Consider the following 22,338-nt stretch of genomic DNA (forward strand, 5'->3'; position numbering starts at 1 on the left):
GGGGTCCTAAACCCGAAATCCCTGATTCAAAAACACGGAATCCTGGGCTTAAAAATACGAAATCCCGAGGTCCCGAAATTCGAAAAAAAGAATTCCCGGATCCCGAAAGGGTCAATCTTAAAATCCCGGGCTTGAAAACACCCGATCCCGGAGTCCAGATAAAGGTCCTATCCCCCCTAGTAAATGGGGGATCTAGAATTTTATATTAGTGGGGCCCATCGACTGCCTAAGAAGGGCCTGCTTCAGTCATGCTTCATCGATCCCAAAATAAAAAAAAATCACAGATAAAAAATCACAGATAGGCAGATCCAGGGGGACTTGCCCCACCTTTCATCGGAAACATGTTGATGATTATATAGGGAATCACTGAAGCATGACTGGGGAGGACCCTCCCCTTAGGTCATTCAACGGGCCCCCCATTTGAAAAGTTCTGTATCCACTGCTGGGAAGGGGGCCTGCCACCTAAATCCGCATCTGCAATGTACAGAATAATATACCATTAATTATAACTTTATCATTCATTTCTTCGTCTTTTGTGTTGGATAAAAACAAAGGGCATAATTACCTGCTTCTAGTTTACGTGTCTTGTGTTTCAAGCAAGCATTTGATGGTTTGAGACATCATGTGCCGGTTTACTGTTATAATCTAACCACCTCCACTTTTGACCACCTCATCATGCAGTGTCCTGCAGGTGGTGTCAAAAGTTAAACATGCTTGTGCTCTTTTAAAGTTTATAACATTTGGAATAAATTTCCTCAATTTTTATACGACTGCAAAAATTAAAATTTTTTTGGTCGTATATTGGTATCACGTTGGCGTCGTCGTCGTCCGTAGTAGTCGTCGTTGTCGTCGTCGTCGTCCGAAGACATTTTGTTTTCGCACTCTAACTTAAGTAAAAGTAAATAGAAATCTATGAAATTTAAACACAAGGTTTATGACAATAAATTAAAGGAAGGTTTGGATTGATTTTGGGTGTTTTGGTCCCAACTGTTTAGGAATTAGGTGCCAAAAAAGGCCCAAATAAGCATTTTTCTTGGTTTCGCACAATAACTTTAGAATAAGTAAACAGAAATCTATGAAATTTTAACATAAGGTCTAGGACCACAAAAGGAAGGTTGGGATTGATTTTGGGAGTTTAAGTCCCAACAGTTTAGGAATTAGGTGCCAAAAAAAGCCCAAATAAGCATTTTTCTTGGTTTTGCACAATAAGTAAACAAAAATCTATGAAATTTTAACATAAGGTCTATGACCATAAAAGGGGCCAAAAACAGGTTAAAAAATAAGCATTTTTCTTGGTTTTTGCACAATAACTTTAGTATAAGTTAAAAGAAATCTATGAAATTTTAACACAAGGTTTATGACCACAAAAGGAAGGTTCGGATTGATTTTAAGAGTTTTGGTCCCAACGAATTAGGAGCCAAAAGGTTTAGTGACTAGTTTGAGAATATTAGTACATAAATTCATTAGTATGTGCTTCGATTGGCTTATATCTATAAAAAAAAAAGAAACAAGTAATCTAAGACTTAATCATTATTGTTACTAAGAGACCTATCCTTCCATCAACGAACATGAGAAGCGTGTATAATATTGTCGAAACTGAGAAACATGTATCGATAGAGTTTCCATTATGAGATGACCTGCAAGCTGATCCTTTTCAGAAAAACTTTGTCACTTCGGAACATACAAACTTAAAAAAAAAACTAATTTGAGAAAATATCTATTGTTCTATAGGTATCTAGTGAATGTGATAGAAGTTCCAAAACCTGCAAAATTTTACATAGAAGACGCTGCTTTTTACATCGTGAAACTTTTTGTCTTAACTGATGACATTTTTAAAGAAATTTGAAAATTTAGCTGTACATTTATCATGTTTATACTTATTCATTTCTCTTTTTTTCACATAGCAAAATAAAAGCTATTCAAAGGATAATATGTCTATATACTCTAGCGTGTTTTCAATTGTAGTTTATAAAGAAACTGCAACGTTGCGGGCAAAAGTACTATAGAAGCATTTAGTGTTGAAGGCCAATTTTGAAATGTCTCTCAGAAATCATGGCTGAAAAGTTTGAAAAAATATTAATAAACATACATTTTTGGGAGGTATAACAAGAGTGAAAGCAGAGACTGAATTTATTCTTTTATATATATAAAAGAAATGTTTGAAAACAAACAGAACGTACAAAAGTAATCGTGATTTCGCATAAGGTCAAACATTACGTCACTGGAATGCGACTGCAATACACATTCTAAGGTCACGTACATGTAGGTTCATACAACACTCAGTCCGCATATATATATGTTTGGTAATCATGATCTCATATTTGTCCTTTTTCGACTTTTTATTTTGTATGTATGGTTTGATATTCGGTAAAATCGAGTTTTTTATCTTTCGAAAATAAAGTCAGTTTATACAACTCGTATTCATGCGGAACCTAGCATGCTACAATGTCATATATTTATAACATTGTTTACTTAGGGATGTCAAATTATTTACGAGTGTCAACATTGTCTTTACAAACTCAGCATGTTGTCTTGATTAGATATCACACACAGAAAAGACTGATCAGACGGATAAGAAATCAAAATCATGCGCGATAACTCGTATTGGCTTACACTGAGGAAAATAGTTGGCCATGACATCTTCCGTCTGATTAAATTAATTCTCGTTTGTCAATTTTCCAAACTTCCCAGGCATGACCCTCCCTCACCCGACCCCTTCAGCACAATTATTTAATTCTGAACGGATCAAAATATGAATAAGTTATAAATAACAGATAAATGATTGAATATTCTTTATTTAGTTTTTTTCTATTTTCAATTCTTCCAGAGACAACTTTGCTCTGAGCCATATCTCTGCATGATTCTTTATAATTAAGTATACTCAATCATTCTCTATGATCCTTTACTCTTTATTTTTGCTTTTTATCTATCTATTTTTAGAGTCCTTATTTAAATTCCTATTCTTGATTCCAGACTAACTCTCACATATTATTATAATTTATACGCAAATGTACGAACACTTGGCACGTTGAAAACGGAAAATCCGGAATCTTTTCACCATTGCCGTTTATTATACTATGACGCAATCCATATTCACGGACGCTCGTCTGCTGCTGGATTTGATGTTTTACTGTTTAAAGAATGGACAAAGATAGCCAGATAGTTGATACAAATTAAGAAGTTATTATAAACAGATTTATTGAAATGTGTTACAGTGGCGATTAATTGGAAGAAACCGGAGAACGAAATATACATTTTAAAAAGTCAACCAGCAACAAAAGTGTTTCGTTTAAATTTTGAAAGCACAATTTCCAATGAAAGGTAAATATAATCATGCACATTTTAAGGAAGATCCTAGTAGTATACTTTCCACGAAAAACCATTCAACTTTATCCATGTCATGTCATAAACCCGAAAATCAGTCAAGATTGACAAAAACGGAAGCAAGTCAACTCGCCCCACTGGCAAAACGACCCACATTTTGTTAACAACATCGTTACGAAATCGTTTTCAAAATCGCTCCACTCTTGTTTAGGGAGATTAGTCCCAGATTCAATGAAAAAAATCCCCACAATTATTTGTACTCTTTAACTTAAACTGTAATAGTACTGCTCCTCGGGGTGTCTTGAATGAATCCGGGTCTGTTCGCGACCAATCGCGTTCGCAACCATTCACCAAAGTCTGTTTGCATCTTACACGTTCGCGCCCAATTCTACCGAGTTTAAGTCAGTGTGTATTACTATAAATATATATCATTTTTTTTCTAAATAATGTGATATTCTGACAAGTTTTTTGTATCATGGTAAGTGTATTGCTATAAAAAAATCAGTGTTTTTAATTTAAGTGTGATTCTGAAAACAATATTAAAAATATTTCATTCATGTGTTAGATAATTCTTAATCATGTTTTGGTTAGTGCATTTAAATAAATGTTTTTTTCCAATGTTTCTAGTCAATTAAGTGCAAATCTGACAGCATTTTGAATAAAATGGTAAGCATGGAAAGTTTATTGCTATAAATATTTTTTTTTATTTGTTAGATAAATCTTAATCATTTTTAGGTATTAGTGAAGGTTTAGTGTATTACAAAAATGTACTCTCTATATATTTTTTCTTCTTTGTTTCTAAATAAAGGGAGAATATTTTTTATGTGTTCATAAAATCTTAATCATGTTTTGGTTAGTGTATTGCTATAAATATTTCTTTGTCATTGTTTCAAAAGGAATTGGGATACTTACAGAGTTTTATTATGTGTTGAAAATAGTTCTTAATCATCGTAACCAATACAAATTAAGCGCGAACGTGTAGGGGGCGAACAGACTTCGGGGGCGAACATGTGAGGTGCGAACGTGTAGAGTGCGAAATATATTGGGCGCGAACGGACCTGATACCGTCCTGATTAACACATAAAAATTGTTGTTGTTGTGGCTACCATTTGAAACGTAAGAGAGAGATGGCGGTGGCTTGGATGAAATTGAAAAAATCTAGGAGGAGTTTGGAGTTTGGGCCCTCTGTTGTACTTAGGAAGTGGACCTCACAAAAGATGAAAGGTCTACTTTATATGTACGTAATGTAAATCTAAAAATAAGAAACTGTGGTATGATTGCAAATGAGAAAAGAGAGGAATTTGTAAAAGTGAAAGTTCGATTGTTTTACAATACTAATAGAACTGTCATATATATTGTTCAGTTTGACCTATTTGGTCGTATCAAGCTGAGCCATGCGGAGCATTTTATTTTCAAAATAAAATATTGTTTACACTAACAAGAAAGAAGAATTTTAACATTTTTGTCTATTAACTTGAAATAACTAAACAAGATCTAATAAACATCTGACGGTAAGTAAAGCCTAACATGACTGTTCACTGTATACAGCACAATAAATCAATTAAAATCAGAAAGTTCATACTGTACACATATTTATTCAAAAGCTAAACTGATGATCTTTCTGTTGTGTGCTTGTAAACATGTTCTGTTTCCATTCACTCAAAAGAAAAAAGTATGTATAGTAAAGGGATAAATTAATGAGCATCAGTTCATCATACTAATACTACATCTATTTTTTGTCTGAACTTCTTGATTTAATGATTTAGATTTACAATTTGAGCTTGTTACCAAAAGAATGAAAGTACAGTATTAAAACCACTGGTGAACATCTACATTATACAATAAAATTGAGAATGGAAATGGGGAATGTGTCAAAGAGACAACAACCCAACCAAATAAAAAACAACAGCAGAGGGTCACCAACAGGTCTTCAATGTAGCGAGAAATTCCCGCACCCGGAGGCGTCCTTCAGCTGGCCCCTAAACAAATATATACTAGTCCAGTGATAATGAACGCCATACTAATTTCCAAATTGTACACAAGAAACTAAAATTAAAATAATACAAGACTAACAAAGGCCAGAGGCTCCTGACTTGGGACAGGCGCAAACATGCGGCGGGGTTAAACATGTTTGTGAGATCTCAACCCTCCCCCTATACCTCTAACCAATGTAGTAAAGTAAACGCATAACAATACGCACATTAAAAGTCAGTTCAAGAGAAATCCGAGTCTGATGTACATGTAGGTGCGAATGTCCTAGCCGGTATCAATGTAAGTTCATCTGCATAATTTCAGTTAAATTTATTAATAAGATGTTATCTACTGTATAAACATTAATTTTCGTGGGGTTAAAATTTCGTGGTTTTGTATCCAAAAGTAAGTTCGTGGGGATTAATTTTCGTGGTTTTTAAGTTTAGAAAAAAATTATACAAATGTCACTTTATAATTGACAATACTCAATAAAACTGATGTGAACTTTTGCCGTTGGGAAAAATCAATAATTGCATTTCATAGTAACAGTGAGCACTAATCAAGTGTTGTAACCTGCATACGCTAATTGGCTGTTACACACCTTTGATGTTTTATTCAAGGACAATGATTGTGTGATAAATGTATTACGACTTGAGGGCATTACAGACACATTAGACTGTTAAATGACATTGATTGACAGTTCTTGATCATTATTAATTACTGTACAAACAAAGGATTAGGATTATCATCTGACTTAAAGAAAACCTTTGAATATCGATGTCTAATCAATTAACCTATTTATTTCATTGTCTGCATTTATGTTCATCAATTATTTAATGTCAATAAGATTTAGTCAGATCATAATATAATGTAAATCTACAGTTAAATTTTCGTTGGGGTTTTAATTTCGTGGATACTTCTTATCCACGAAATAAACGAAATTAAATCCCCCACGAAAACTTTTCTAAGTATAATTATACATGTACACTGTTGCTTATTTATGAATTGACAAGTTGTTCTTGTTTAGAAAACATAAAATGTTTACCACTGGACATCTTTATTCATTCAAGATACGGGATTTTTCAGTTTTCAGACAATGACTAAAAAATGCTTACAGCAATTTTGATAAAATTTTTGTGAATTGTATACTTTTTTTGTAAGCTCCCTTTCTATTTGATGAATTTTGGATTTTATGTTTCAGAGAACACATTTATGTAATTTTATTCATAATAGAGGACGAACTTTCCAATTTCTGACAATGGTTTGAGCAGTTATCATGAAACTTTGGTGACTGGTTCTATTTAGATAACCTCCATTTATTTTTTCATGAATGTCTGATATGAAATTGAAAAGTTATTGAACTTTATTCTTTGTACATTGCCATTTGAGTTAAAATGACTTTGATCGCTAACAATGACAGAGTGTCCTGAACATTGCTTCATCATGTTCATAGTGTTGATCAGATTAACTTATTGAATAAATAAAGTTTTTGTCACAGATTGAAATGTTTAGTACAATCATGTATTTTAAAAATAAGGTCTTATGAAAGGAGATGTGGTAGGATTGTCATTTGTCAATTAGAAAACTTTTCATTGGTCGAAATGAAGAGGATGTTAAAGATTTTAGGGTCTCAACAATGAACAAAACCATACTATTTTTTTTTTAATTTAGGTTATGTTAGGCCGTTAGTCTTCTCGTTTGAATTGTTTTACATTGGCATTTTATAGCTGACTATGCGGTATGTGCTTTGATAATTGTTGAAGGCCGTACACTGACCTATAAATGTTAATTTCTATGTTGTTTTGGTCTTTTGTGGAGAGTTGTCTCATTGGCAATTATACCACATATTTTTTTTATATATAAAGTCAGCTGTAAAAGATCCTGACAAAATGAGTAATAATTCAATTAAGATAACTTGCGATGTTCCAATTACCATGTGCTGTATTGTATATAATATAAAAAAATCACTTGTTTTTTCTCTCTTAACCAAGGGAGAACTGTATTACCATTTTTTTTTGTGGAAAGCAGTGCATCAGGTTCAGGTTTTTGTCGAGCCTGCAACTTTTTTTGCAGAAAGCTCGACATAGGGATAGTGATCATACGGCGATGGCGGCTGTGGCTAACTTCTTAAAAGCTTTACATTTTAGAAGGTAGAAGACCTGGATGCTTCATACTTTGTATATAGATGCCTCATGTTACTAACTTTCCGTCAGTCACATGTTCAATATCCTTGACCTCATTTTCATGGTTCAGTAACTACTTGAAAAAAAGTTAAGATTTTTTGTAATGTTAAATTCTCTCTTATTATAAGTAAAAATATAACTATATTCGGTATGTGCGTACCTTGCAAGGTCCATATGGTGTAACACCACTAATTCAGGCCCGGCCAGAAAGCACATACCAGAAAGTAGTACATATTTAACACAAAATAGTTCCTACGCATGAGTGTAACTTTCAAAATATGTAGAATATTTAGGTATTTTTGGTATCAAATGAAAGCTGAAGGACTAGTGATCATTGTAGAACACTTTTGGACTTTTAATTTTGAATAGTAAAAAAACTGCACCAAATTTTAAAAAGAGGGTACATTTTGTCTGTTTGTCAGATCTGAAGTACCTGTTTTGGTACATCTGAAGTTCCGGGAACCAGTTCTTTCTTATATGCAATGTAAGGTATGTTGATTTTTTCAGTACAAGACACCATAAAGTGTTGCTTTGAAATGCAATGATTGCCACTTTATTTGAACTTAAAATAAAAGAGGTGTGCCTGCTTGAAACGGAGGAATTTAACATAGAAAGCAATGGGACCATGAATTAGTGGTGTACTTCCTCATGCCTGTCAGATAGTTTTCACTTGACCTCGACCTCATTTCATGAATCTGTGAACAAAGATAAGTTGTGACGGTCAGGTCCATATCTCAGATAGTGAAAGCAATAGGTCATTTAGATGTGATGTATGGAAAAAAGTAAAAACACAAAAATACTGAACTCCGAGGAAAATTCAAAAAGGAAAATCAAAAATCAAAAGGCAAAATCAAAAGTCCAAGCACATCAAACGAATGGATAACAACTGTCATATTCCTGACTTGGTACAGGCATTTTCTAATGTAGAAAATGGTGGATTGAACCTGGTTTTATAGCTAGCTAAACCTCTCACTTGTATGACAGTCGCATCAAATTCCATTACATTGTCAACGATGCATGAACAAAACAAACATACTCAAAGAGTAAAAATGTCAAAAATAGGGGTACAACAGTCAATATTGTGTTATCATCTTAATATCACTACATAAACAACAAATGTAACAAAGTAGCACAAAAAGGCATACATCAAATTCAACATTATCATTTTGCTTTTCCTATACGGCTGAATTTATCTATGTAAAGTCTACCCATAAATGAAAGAAGGTTTTCATTACTGGTGTAAAATTGCGCGTTTGAAATTCGTACAGGTAGACATAAAAATAATTTTGTCGTATGACGGCATACATAAATGGAAGGACTGTAAGGTGTACATGTCCATCTGGCAGGTGTCATCTTACCCTGACCTCATTTTCATGGTTCAGTGGTTATTCTGAAGTTTTTGTGTTTTGGTCTGGGTTTTTTTCATACTATATGCAATAGGTCAACTATATTTGGTGTATGAAGTAATTGTAAGGTGTACATGTCTAGCTTAAAGGTGGCATCTGACCTTGACCTCATTTTCATAGTTCAGTGGTCAAACATAAGTTTTTGAGTTTTGGTTGATTTTTCTATTACTATATGCAATAGGTCAACTCTACCTAGCATGCTTAGTGTATGGAAATATTTTATGATCTTTTTGGCAGTCGCGCAGGTTTTATTTGACCTTGACCTCATTTTCACGTTCATTGCTAAGTGTTAAGTGTTTGTGTTTTGGTCTGTTTTTCCTAATTTATAAGCAATAGGTCAACTATATTTGTTGTATGAAAGAATTGTTAGCTGTACAAATGTACATGTCTGCCTGGCATGGTTCATTTGACCTTGACCTCATTTTCATGGTTCATTGATCAATGTTGATCAGTTTTCTTTAAGGAATGACTGTAATATTTTTTCTGTCTATGAAGAAATAACATAAAAAAATTGGTGCACACTGAATAACGCGCGTAGCGGGTTAATTAACAGTGTGCACCAAATTTTTTATGTTATTTCGAATAGACAGAAAAAATATTAGTCATTTCTTATATTAAGTTAATTCTAAATTCCATTTTAAACCGTAGAAAACCATAAAAACATTGATGACGTCACGGTCACATGACTAAATTATGTCTATGGGCTGATAACAAAATTATGTCAGCCAATCAGAAGACGCGTTACATCCAAAATAAAATTATTGGTTAATGTTGAGTTTATGTGACAGTTGTAATAAAGCTTCATATTTAGGACTATTAACATGTTTTCAATGATTAGTAAATAAGGTGAGACATTTCAGCGTGTGCACTCTTGTATATGATAATCTCAGGAATTCAAATTTTCAGAATTAGCTCCTCAGATGTCTATGGAAGGGAAGCTATATACATTATATGTTTAAATGAAAAAAACGACAGGATTAGATATAGAGAAGATCCTATAGCTAAATTATATTGAAATGTTCGCCATGTGTGATAAATATGTTGGTTGATTGGGAAATCTGTCGTCTGAACGAAACGGGTTACTGGGTGGATTTATAATAGAATATATAATAACATGTTGTTTGGAGTATTTATATGCTTACTTTATATCGTATCAATCATTAGGAAATGGTCGTTTTTGTTTGTAATATAGTATTTGGTTTATAACAGCAGATATTGAGGTCCTCATGGTCAATTTTGGTTTCACATGTTTTGTAAAGGAAGTCAAGTACTCGCTTCTACTACTACGTATCCTAGTAGTACTAGGCAACCAAAAAGCTCAGGCTTATCTGTAAGAAAGTTCGGTTTCGAGCCATATACACTTCAAACCAAGAATCTGACAAACTATATAGCTTTATAAATAAAATTTATTATTAGTTTGATTCAATGTTACATAAATACAAGTCTAGAAAGATACAATAACATAAACAGTAATGGTCACCTGATTATTAGAGTGAGGAGAATATTGTTGGAACCAATCATAAGGCCTAAATTCTCCTATACTGCTAACGCTGACATATAAAAGCTCAGAAGCGGCAAATTTCGAATTTGGTTAAGCTAGTAATAAAAAGTAGCTGCTTCCTCTCAGTTTTACCTGTTCTGTAATTAACAGTATCAACAGAAAAGGGTATGTTTGACTATGGTCAATAGCTGAGTAAATTTATGAACATGAGAAAAAGGAGAAAAATTAATGTTTATTTTGTTGTGAGCTTGGGGCTTTTCTCTAGAATTTACAGAATGTTGGGCCATATATGTTAATAAAGTTGCAGAGATCTTGCAAATGATATGAAGGTTTAGGGGAATAAACCTTCAATTTATATCCGTAATTTTTAGCGTGTAACTTGGGGATATGGAATTATCCTAGTGCTTGTTTTACAAAAGTGAATTTTAGCTGGGAGAATAAGTCGCCTGTGCTATGTTTAAGCTCTTTACTAGAATGATATTTTTATTTACATAAACAAGGGGGGTCATACTTTGAAGAATCTATTTTATGTCTTGTTCAGTGTAAATAGTTGTAAAAATCTTAAGTTATTGTTGAAATTTGTAATAAAAAACATACAAATAATTACTGCTAATGGCTCTGTAGATTGGAGAAATATCTCTAAAAACAATTTAAGAAAAGCGCTCATGCTATATAAAATACATGCTATAATATATGTCGTTCTTCGGAATGACTATGGCTGACTACACGTATGTGTAATATGTTAAAGAAACTCTCAGATATAATATTATACTAGTATATAGACAGTACGAAAGCCAGTCGAGCCTAGTGGAGGTTTCTCCCATACTTCTCTATATCCAGTAACCATTAAAATATAAATGTATAGTAAGAAGTATAACTCAAATAGTCTCTCCTATATCTAATTGTTAACATGTATTCTTGAAGCATCAATAAAATATGAAAACATTCTTTTAGTCTTGCCCATCTTCTTTGGTTAACTAGTTTCAAATTGGTTACTTTATTTCCATAACCCTGTAAGATTGATCGTTGACTATTTATTCAGTCATTTATATATATATAAATGACTAAATAAAAGGTCAACGATAAATGACTGAATTAATAGTCAACGATCAATCTTACAGGGCGATGGATCATGTAATATTAAGTTGGTTACACAAATTTTTTGTTCTTCCCTCGCCGAGATTTAAACCCATGCTACTGAGATATATATATATATATATACAGCTCGTCTTAACATGAACCCAACAATGTTAGATATGTTAACAATTAGATATAGGAGAGACTATTTGAGTTATACTTCTTACTATACATTTATATTTTAATGGTTACTGGATATAGAGAAGTATGGGAGAAACCTCCACTAGGCTCGACTGGCTTTCGTACTGTCTATATACTAGTAAAGAATTAACCACTAAGCCAGACCGTCATTCTATATTTAACTGGTATGTATTTGTTACAGTATCTTATATCCAAATGGTATATCAAAATACTGAATTCCAAGGCAATTTCAAACAAGGAAAGTCCATTGGTGGTAGCTGCTAGGTTTTAAGAAGAAAAAAGTGTTGATTTTAGTTATCGCTTTTATACTTTGAATTGACAAAATATGTGCAATGCAGGGGACATTGGAACTCTGTTCTTTTATTAAAGTTAATACTCCTTAATATATGTACATGTATATACAAACAATATGAACGACTGCAACATTACCAAAAAGTTTCAGAGCATTTTGATTTTCATCTGTAATCTGTAATGTTTGATAACTTTCATACCAAATTTCAATCATAAAGAACTTCCACAGCAGAGATAATCAAAATGAAATGCAGATAAGCAATTTGCAGAGCATTTGGAATTTAGATTTATACCCTTATGAAAGATAAATCACAAATTTTGTAACTCAATGTTAACAAAATGCATATTGTTATTTAAATGAGGTTAGAACATGCAAGAAAGGGCTTGAAAAATGAGGAATTGTGTTTCTATAGGCACTTAGCATCTAGATCTATAATACTAAAATAAAGAAGTCTGAATTTGTGAGAGGGCATGACATAAAAATGATGATTCAAAGAATTCAATTTTATATGTAACATATATGTATGTATATAGGTCAATGGTGTTGGGTCAACGGGTTCAAAAAGAAAGATTTTGAAAGAAGAGAAAACTGTGCACCTAATGATCAGCATGTCATTATAACATGACGAAATGAAAAACATAAAATCAAGGCTAAAAACAAGGCTTAGGTACTATGCTTCATTTATGACCACATGATATCACAGGAGTGTTCTAATATATATTATATATACAGGTAATGTGTAGTTCATATGCATGAATTATCAGAATAAAGTTAGTTTTCAATAGTAATTTTTCATTTATTTTAATAAAAATGAGAATATGTAGTATAATTGCCAATGAGACAACTAGTCACAAGTGTCCAAATGAAATGACTAAAAGTTAGCAACTATAGATCACTTTACATGTACATGTATGTACAACTTTCAACAATGAACAAACCCAATACAGCGTTTAGGCAGTTATAAAAGGTCCAGGAATTACAGATGTAAAACAATCCCAAAGAGAAAACCAAGGGCGTGATTTACATAAAAAACAATAAGCAAAAAAATTAACCATGATAAATAGCAAAAAAAACCAAACTTTTATTTTTCCACTCCAGTTGTTCACACACTATTTATATATATATATATATATATATAATCTAGATCTGGTGTACAAAAAATGAATAAAAAATAAATAAATATTGACACCTTGTGTTTGTGGCATAACATCTTGGCCACAAGTTTATCGTTTTCTGTTTAATATTAAATTTATATTAAGATCCATTGTGTTACATCTCGTGATCAATTTTATTTGGCAATCGCCAATGGCAGTCAGCAGGGTTTAAGCACATCATTTGTTCAACCTGTTAGTCAAATGCGTTTTGTTTAAATATACTTTTTCACTTTTTTGGTCTTTTGGAAAATGTTGTTTGTGCTGTATTGAGACCCTTCTACAACGAAATTTGTTTTACATGCACACGTATAAAAATTGCGGTTTTTATCCAACGCAATCATAGATTTGAACGTAGTTTTCAATTTCGACTCCTTTATATATATATATATATACATGTATAGATATATAAGTACGTCTGAGTTGATGACAACTCTACAACAGATTTATTCATCGGATCGCCATCAATGATGGTGATACAAGGCTGTGTACATAATGTATATACAACTCGTCTAAACATCAACCCAACAATGTTAGATCTGTAAATGTGCTTTTGCAAATTTTTTGTTCTTCCCTCGCCGGGATTCGAATCCATGCTACTGTAATATCGTGACACCAAATCGCCTGCACTGCAGCCGTTCCGCTAGACCACAAGACCACCTGGGCTCTACAAATAATAAAACTTTTAGTGGCCGTGTGTTACCTTTCCTCGTCAGGTTTAATCTAGCGGCGTACTACAGTACATGATATATAAGGCATGGAGATGTTATTGTTACAGATCAGAATTATCTATAGTAAAGGATCCTAATAATTAATGTAAAATACAGTCACAGAAAATAATTATATTTATAAGTATATATCCAACGCAATCATAGGTTTGAACGTAGTTTTCAATTAAGACTGGTTTATATATTTTTCGTTTGTACTTGTATCATAGTTTACTTCCGTTTTATATGATCCGTTCATCCTATATTGACTCTTAAAATTCAAGAGTCTAGCGGGACGGCTGCAGTGCAGGCGATTTAGTGTCACGATATCTAACATTGTTGGGTTCATGTTAAGACGAGCTGTATATATATATATATATCTCAGTAGCATGGGTTTAAATCTCGGCGAGGGAAGAACAAAAAATTTGTGTAACCAACTTAATATTACATGATCCATCGCCCTGTAAGATTGATCGTTGACTATTAATTCAGTCATTTATCGTTGACCTTTTATTCAGTCATTTATATATATATAAATGACTGAATAAATAGTCAACGATCAATCTTACAGGGTTATGGATCATGTAATATTGATGTTGTACCCTTTTTGACTTGTTATATATGAATATATATATATATATATATATATACAACCTGTCTAAACATCAATCCAACAATATATGTAAAGTTGGTTACACCAATTTTTTGTTCTTCCCTTGCCGAGATTCAAACCCGTGCTACTGAGATAGCGTGACACCAAATCGCCTCCACTGTAAACCAGCGCGCTAGACCACACGACCACCTGGGCTTCATGAAAATGAAGCCTTCGGTTGCTGGGTGTTATCTTTCCACGCCAGTTTTGATAAAGCGTCGTTCTACAGTACATGATATATAAGGCATGAAGATGTTATTTTTACAGATCAGCTAAATTAACTATAGTAAAAGATCCTACAAATTAATGTAAAATACAGTCACAGAAATATTTATATGTATAAGTACGTCTGAACCAGTGACAACTCTACAACAGATTTATCTATCGGATCACCAGCAGTGATGTTGATACGAGGCTGTGTACATTCTGTATATACAACTCGTCTAAACATCAACCCAACAATGTAAGATCTGTAAATTTGCTTTCGCAAATTTTTTGTTCTTCCCTCGCCGGGATTCGAGCCATATATATGTAAGTTTAGTAAATCATTAGATATCAAATCCAGTATTTTTTTTTAATTGCAGCAACTGTATTCCAAGAGTCCGATGGCTGATAATGTATTACAGAATGTTATCATTCAAGCAACATCTTAGAAGGATAAGTGCAAATATATGAAAGAACCTTGGGTACAAATAGCAATTACAGAAATTACATGCAGGAGAGAACTCTTAAACATTACTAACAGACATGTAGTTGTGATATGGGAGTGATGTTTTCAAGAAATCTAAAAACACATGGAATTAGATATTGTGTATATTTGTTCAACCACATGTACTTTCAGAATATAATAGGATTCAAATTATTGTGTCAAAGAGACAATTATAGTTTAAAAATGGATGATGCATGTTTTAAACTTAATTTTATATAAATATTTGAAATTACAAGAATTTTAATCTTTTTGTGCAGCCAAACTTTGAGATCTTCTTATGGTATATGCTTGTTGTCAAAATTTGTTTTGAAATAATAAGGAAATGGTTGTTAATAACAGCAAGGCATTCAATATGGTATATCAAATATATTTCACAGAACGTTCTATTTCAGTTTATTAATAAAATGATATATGAAGTATAATACAATCAGACAGCAACACAACAACAAAAACACATGAAAGACATCAAAGTGCTAACATAAAGTCCTCAACAATAAACGGGTGTCTAAACAATAGCATGATCTACTCAATTAACCAGAGTGTATATAATCAAAGAGCTGTCATCAACACCAAATGTTTTAAAATAATGTTTTTTATTAGGATGAGACTTTAGACAACCACCGAAAATGTTCCTTGCTTAAAACAGGCACATGAATATGTGGCATGGGTAACTACTTTTTTTCTTCAAAACTGCCAAAAGAAAAATTGGCATCTTTTGCAAGTAAGACAATTTCCATAATATGATTGGATTGTCTCATGACTGATGTGATACCCACAAACTGAAATATACATCAGTGCATACATATTCTACAAACGAATCGTCAATCCTTACATCAATTTAAAAAAAAATATTGCTACTTGAACATAATCAACAAAATTCTAGGAGTGAACTTAAGGTGACCTAGATATTTGCTTGCCTTCTTTGTTTTATTACATCTTATCTCTTGCATTGGAGATATTGTGAGTTGTGAGTAGATAGATAGATATTAGTTGTATTTTTTAGGATCAATAAATTAAAATACAATGAAAGTATGAACACATAGCCAAGACCAAGAAGAATATTTATATATATCAAAATAGAATGTGTACTAGATTAGCATTAACTTATCTTAAACATGTTAATTCAAATATGCTCAAATACTGTGAATTTGTGTGATTGATGCTCAATTCACCTTCATTTCATTTTTGAAAAATTAATATGAAAGTTCAATTCATTAAAATTTAACATGAATTTAATGTTAGAGCTCAATCACATTAATTTCTCGTGAGTATCATGTACATGTATAAGCTTGTTTGAGATTAATCTCACATGAAATTAACCTAAACAAAATTTGCCTGTGTATATATATGGAAAACATGTATAACACATTAAATTCACATGAGAACAAAGATACATGTCAACAATCATGGTAATTGGACAAAAAGGAGGACATTTTGAAATTTTTTTTTTTTAATATAGGCACCATGCCTTTCACATGCCATTATCACGCATGTTTCACAGGTGTACAGTTTACAATTATATGTTATTGTTGTTCGAATGAATTGTCATTGATCCACCACTTGTTTTAACATATTGTAGATCCGGACGAACAAAGACTGTACTGGATTAATGACGATGGTGACATGAAATCAGCGAAAGACGACGGCTCTGATGTAAAAACAATACTTTCAACAACTCCTGATATATATTACCATTCTATCGGTGTCGTCGGTAGTTATATATATTTATCCAATGACAGGCAGTTGTTAATGGTAACAAAATCACAAGGATCAACGCCGACTGTTCTGTATAACCAACCCTACAGGATTTATAGTCTATTTGTTGTTAATTCATTAGGTATGTTAATAACCCTAATAACCATCTATAATCCCGAATAACGATAACATATGTCATCAATTTTAAACATGTCTTTACAATATCATATTCAATTGTTATGCACAAAATAGACATATTAGAATATTAGTTTTTGCTAAAGTGTATAATGAATTATTCGACATTTAAGGATTGATAATTTTATATACATTTTGATTTTAATAATTAGAACAGCACGAATGATTCATTGTTTTGCTTTATTCTTAATTAAATGGAGAACAAAACGTCAATGAAACTAAATAACCCTGATTTACATTAAGTATTCATGTTTATATGGTAAAAATGTTATAATATTACATTTCATATGTTTAACGACTGCTTATGGTGTATTATTGTCTTACAAATGTTTATTTTGATTATATTACTATCGCTAGTTACTTCCTAACCTATTCAGCTTTTACTTAATAATCTTAGTAAACCATATCTTGTTAGTTTGATTAATACAATCACATGTGTAGTTTCTTCATAGCGTTAGCCTTAATGTGTTCCATGCAACTTGCTTCTTTTATGTTTTTATTATATACTTATATTCGTATATTCAAAGTTGTGTATTGTCTTCCCTGATAAAATGGATACATAATGATTCGTTTTTGGTGTTAAATGAACTTAATTGCACTCCTTCTATCTCGTAAAGCTTTTTACAATTGTTATGGTTATTTCATTCAATACATTGATAAATCTTTTATAATAGTAATAGAGACATCTTCATCTTCAATTACATTATGTTTTTGACCGACAATTCTATTCATGCAACGACACAATCAAGAGGTAAGTAAAAATAAACTAATTAAATGTATTAGTATATAAATAGAAAATTATAAGAAAACTGAAGCAAAAAAGCAAATGCATTTGTGTGTATTGTTTATTGACAAAATCTGCAATAAATATGAAATTTAAACAGACGCTTGATTCAGAACATCTATACACAAAATAATGTGTTTGTACTTAGATTAAACTTCATAGTATGGCTATGTTGGTCTGACAATTAATCTTGATGTATATAACTCATTTGGTTCAAAATGTTATGATAAAAATACGTAGACAAATGCAACATATAGGTCTGTAGTCATTGAAAAAAAAAAAGAAAAAGTAAAAACACAAAAATACTGAACTCCGAGGAAAATGGATAACAACTGTCATATTCCTGACTTGGTACAGGCATTTTCTAATGTAGAAAATGGTGGATTGAACCTGGTTTTATAGCTAGCTAAACCTCTCACTTGTATGACAGTCGCATCAAATTCCATTACATTGTCAACGATGCATGAACAAAACAAACATACTCAAAGAGTAAAAATGTCAAAAATAGGGGTACAACAGTCAATATTGTGTTATCATCTTAATATCACTACATAAACAACAAATGTAACAAAGTAGCACAAAGCACATTTAACATGATTTTTTGCTAATTGCATGTAATGTATAGATGATACATGCAGGCTTGTAAATTATAATAGACATTTTCTTCATTCCTTTACAGATTGACCTAGAGTGGAGAAATATACTGTAGAAACATTAATTTTCGTGGGGTCAAAATTTCGTAGTTTTGTCTCTCTATACAGTTTCGTGAGGATTTAATCTCGTGGTTTCCTGAAATGTAAGTTGTATTATATGGAGGTTAAATTTTCGTGGGAGTTATAATTATGTGGATATATTCTTTCCAAGAAATAAACAAAATTAAATTCTCCAAGAAAATGTCTGCTTTTACAGTAATTCATTTGATAAAAAAAAACTATGTCTTAGGACGATCTACCATAACGTATGTATTGATAATATTTGCTTATACAATGTATCGAACTAATGTCAGATTTTTGCCAAACTTTGCATTGTAAGTTGATATCATTTTACCACTATAATATCAATTGAAATTAAAAATACGAGCCGAGATTCACTTATATTTTACAGATCTTGCAATCAGTAGATTTTATCACTAAATACATTATTATTATTAGAGAAAAAAAAAATCCGTGAAAAGTTGATGTGATAGAGTTTTTTGGGGGTATTATCTGTGTGTATAAGCTCGATCGGCAAAAGTTTTACTTTCTCCAAACATGTGTGAAATCAAACAAACTTTCCGAAATACAATCAAATATTGATTTGTGATATGCTTTTGTACTTTATCAGAATTAAACAAGAACAACAGCATATTATCGTATGTGCAACACGTTTTGAGAAATCTAAAAATTTGTTTGTGTATGTATTCTTTTGCAAAATGGTACATGATAGACACATGTATACTATACATGCGTTTTAGTCTTGATGACATGCGTGTAGTACTATAAAACGTCATGAGCATAATCAAATCATATTGCCGCACACATCATGTATACGTTGCATTAAGACTGTTATTCATACTAGTGTTAGTAGTTGTTGTTCAATTTATCTCATGTGTTAGATAATTAACGTTAGTACTTTTAAACAAATTGTGTACATGTACAATATAAACAAACTTGTAACGCTTATATAATACTACAGCAATGAACATAACATTGTATATCATATTTATTTTATTTTTTTTATTTTAGGCCACACTGACTTATTAAAATGACACAAAAAATGGTTTATAATTCAGTAAAATATAGTAAAGACATTTCGAAGAATTGAAATTGACTTAATCAGTTTGAAAACAAAAAGCAAGTATAAAATGTGAAAAGAATAAGACATTCGCATGTTTAATCTTAAACAGAATTGAAATGAAGATGCGTGACTTATACAACCATAAAGATGCAGATGATATAGTTAGGTGAACAGTGATTTCTTTACGATATTTGTATATCGATAGCTTACTGTCACCTAAAACCATCTTTAAATACCTAGAATATCTACCGATTGACAGACTTTCCCCGGCCTTTATGCGATGGCCAGTTATTTCTTCGAGGATTCACCGATAGTTAATTCCTTCTTCGAAGATTATCCAGCACGGTCAATTATATTCAATTCAAATATTAGAAAAAAGAACTGATAAAATAGATGAAGTGGAATACATGGATTGTTGTCAAGGACACAACAATGTCATGAAAAAATAAAACTTGTTGAGTTATCGAATTTATCTTTATACTCCAAAAATTTAGACTAGTTCATGTATAGTTATATAAGTGCTGTACAACATTTTTTCTTATCCCAGGCAATGATTACCTTAGCCGTATTTGGCCCAACCTTTTGGGAATTTTAAAACCTCAATGCTCTTCAACTTTGTACTTGTTTGGCTTTATGAATAGTTTGATATGAGCGTCACTGATGAGTCTTATCTAGACGAAACGCGCGTCTTGCGTACTAACGTAATTTTGGCGTTAATCTTGATTCACTTAAAGGGTCTTTGCATCGGGACTAAACACATTTATTTAAAAACAAGCTGTTGACATGACCCGGGTTATGTTTTTCTGATATATGTTATGATGTATGATACTAAACCCTTAACGGGAAGGATTGTGTCTGATATTCATATAATGAAAACATAATCCTTCAATCAGTGTATTTGAAGTCTGGAGCTGACATGTCAGTTAATTGCAAGTAGATGTTATTTATATGTGATTGTCATTTTGTTTATTTTCTTTGGTTACATTTTCTGTCATCAGACTCAGACTTCTCTTGAATTGAATTTTTATGTGCGTATTGTTATGCGTTAACTTTTGTAAATTGGTTAGAGATATAAGGGTAGGGTTGAGATCTCATCAACATGTTTAATCCCGCCGCATTTTTACACCTGTCCCAAGTCAGGATCCTCTGGCCTTTGTTAGTTTTGTATTATTTTTAACTTTAGTTTCTTGTGTACAATTTGGAGTCTAGTATGACGTTCATTATCACGGAACTAGTATATATATATATTTGTTTAGGGGCCAGCTGAAGGACGCCTCCGGATACTGGAATGTCTCGCTGCATTGAAGACCTGTTGATGACCTTCTGCTGTTGTTTGTTCTATGGTCGGGTTGTTATATCTTTGACACATTCCCCATTTCCATTCTCAAGTAAATTAGGTACAATAGTAGACCACACCTGTCGATATTTTGGATAAGTATAAGCATGCCATGAACATGTGACATGTACATCTAATAAAAACAGACGTGATTTTATCGGCCAAGTAAATAACACGTAAGTGTTGACGCGAGAAAAAAAAAGGAAGATGTTGTATAATTGCCAATGAGGCAAATGTTCACAAGAAACCAGATGACACAGAAATAAACAAATATAGGTCCCCGTATGGCCTTCATCAATAAGTAAAAACCATATTGCAAAGTCAGCTATAAAAGACATCGGAAATACAAATGTAAGACAAATTAAACGAGAAAACTAACGGCCTAGTTTATGTACAAAAAATGAACGAAAAACAAACTTGTAATACATCAACAAACGACAATCACTAATTTACAGGCTCCTGACTTGAGACAGACCAATACATACCGAATGTGGCAGCATATTACCAGTCAGTACGCTTTAGCATAATTTGTTCGCATCAGTTTGTTATTGTTCATACTTCTGTTTAATTTACCCCAAAACATACATGGTTTTAGCCATTTTACACCCAACGTTTCTAAAGGTATACATTGTTGTACGGGTTTTGTTCATTGTTTTAGACTAAAATGTGACCTAAAGATAATTAATGGTGCGTCATTTGGACTATGACAGAGAGTTGTCTCATTAATTGGTATATATCTTAAGTTCCTTAAACAAAACTGTAAATCGTAAAATGACTATCATAACTGCTATAAAAGTTGTCCAAGAAATTTGAATTCGATTCAATGTAAATTCATTAAAAGAGGGACGAAAGATACCAAAGGGACAGTCAAATTCATAAATCTAAAACAAACTGACAACGCCATGGCTAAAAATGAAAAAGACAAACAGAAAAACAATAGTACACATGACACAACATAGAAAACTAAAGAATAAACAACACGAACCCAACCAAAAACTAGGGGTGATCTCAGGTGCTCCGGAAGGGTAAGCAGATCCTGCTCGACATGTGGCACCCGTCGTGTTGCTTATGTGATTACAAATCCGGTAAATAGTCTAATTCGGTAAGTCACATTCATGAAAGGGAAGGGGATTGTAGTTACGACGTAAGGAACATATCCGATATCATTTGTGAAACGGTTATTCCATAACGGTCAACCAACTCGTGATGGCGTCCGTAAAATTTACGAAGGGATGATTTCAACTTCACCATTTGGAACTCTTGGTTTAATAGCTTCCTTGTGAGCAGTAACCCTCTATCAAGAAAATCATGATAGGAAACGCAAGCACGGGAAAATGACATATAGTTTATAAGTGTGAACAAATATCATGTACAGGTA

The sequence above is a fragment of the Mytilus galloprovincialis genome, chromosome 7, assembly GCF_965363235.1.
Source record: "Mytilus galloprovincialis chromosome 7, xbMytGall1.hap1.1, whole genome shotgun sequence".
Classification (NCBI taxonomy): Eukaryota; Metazoa; Mollusca; class Bivalvia; order Mytilida; family Mytilidae; genus Mytilus; species Mytilus galloprovincialis.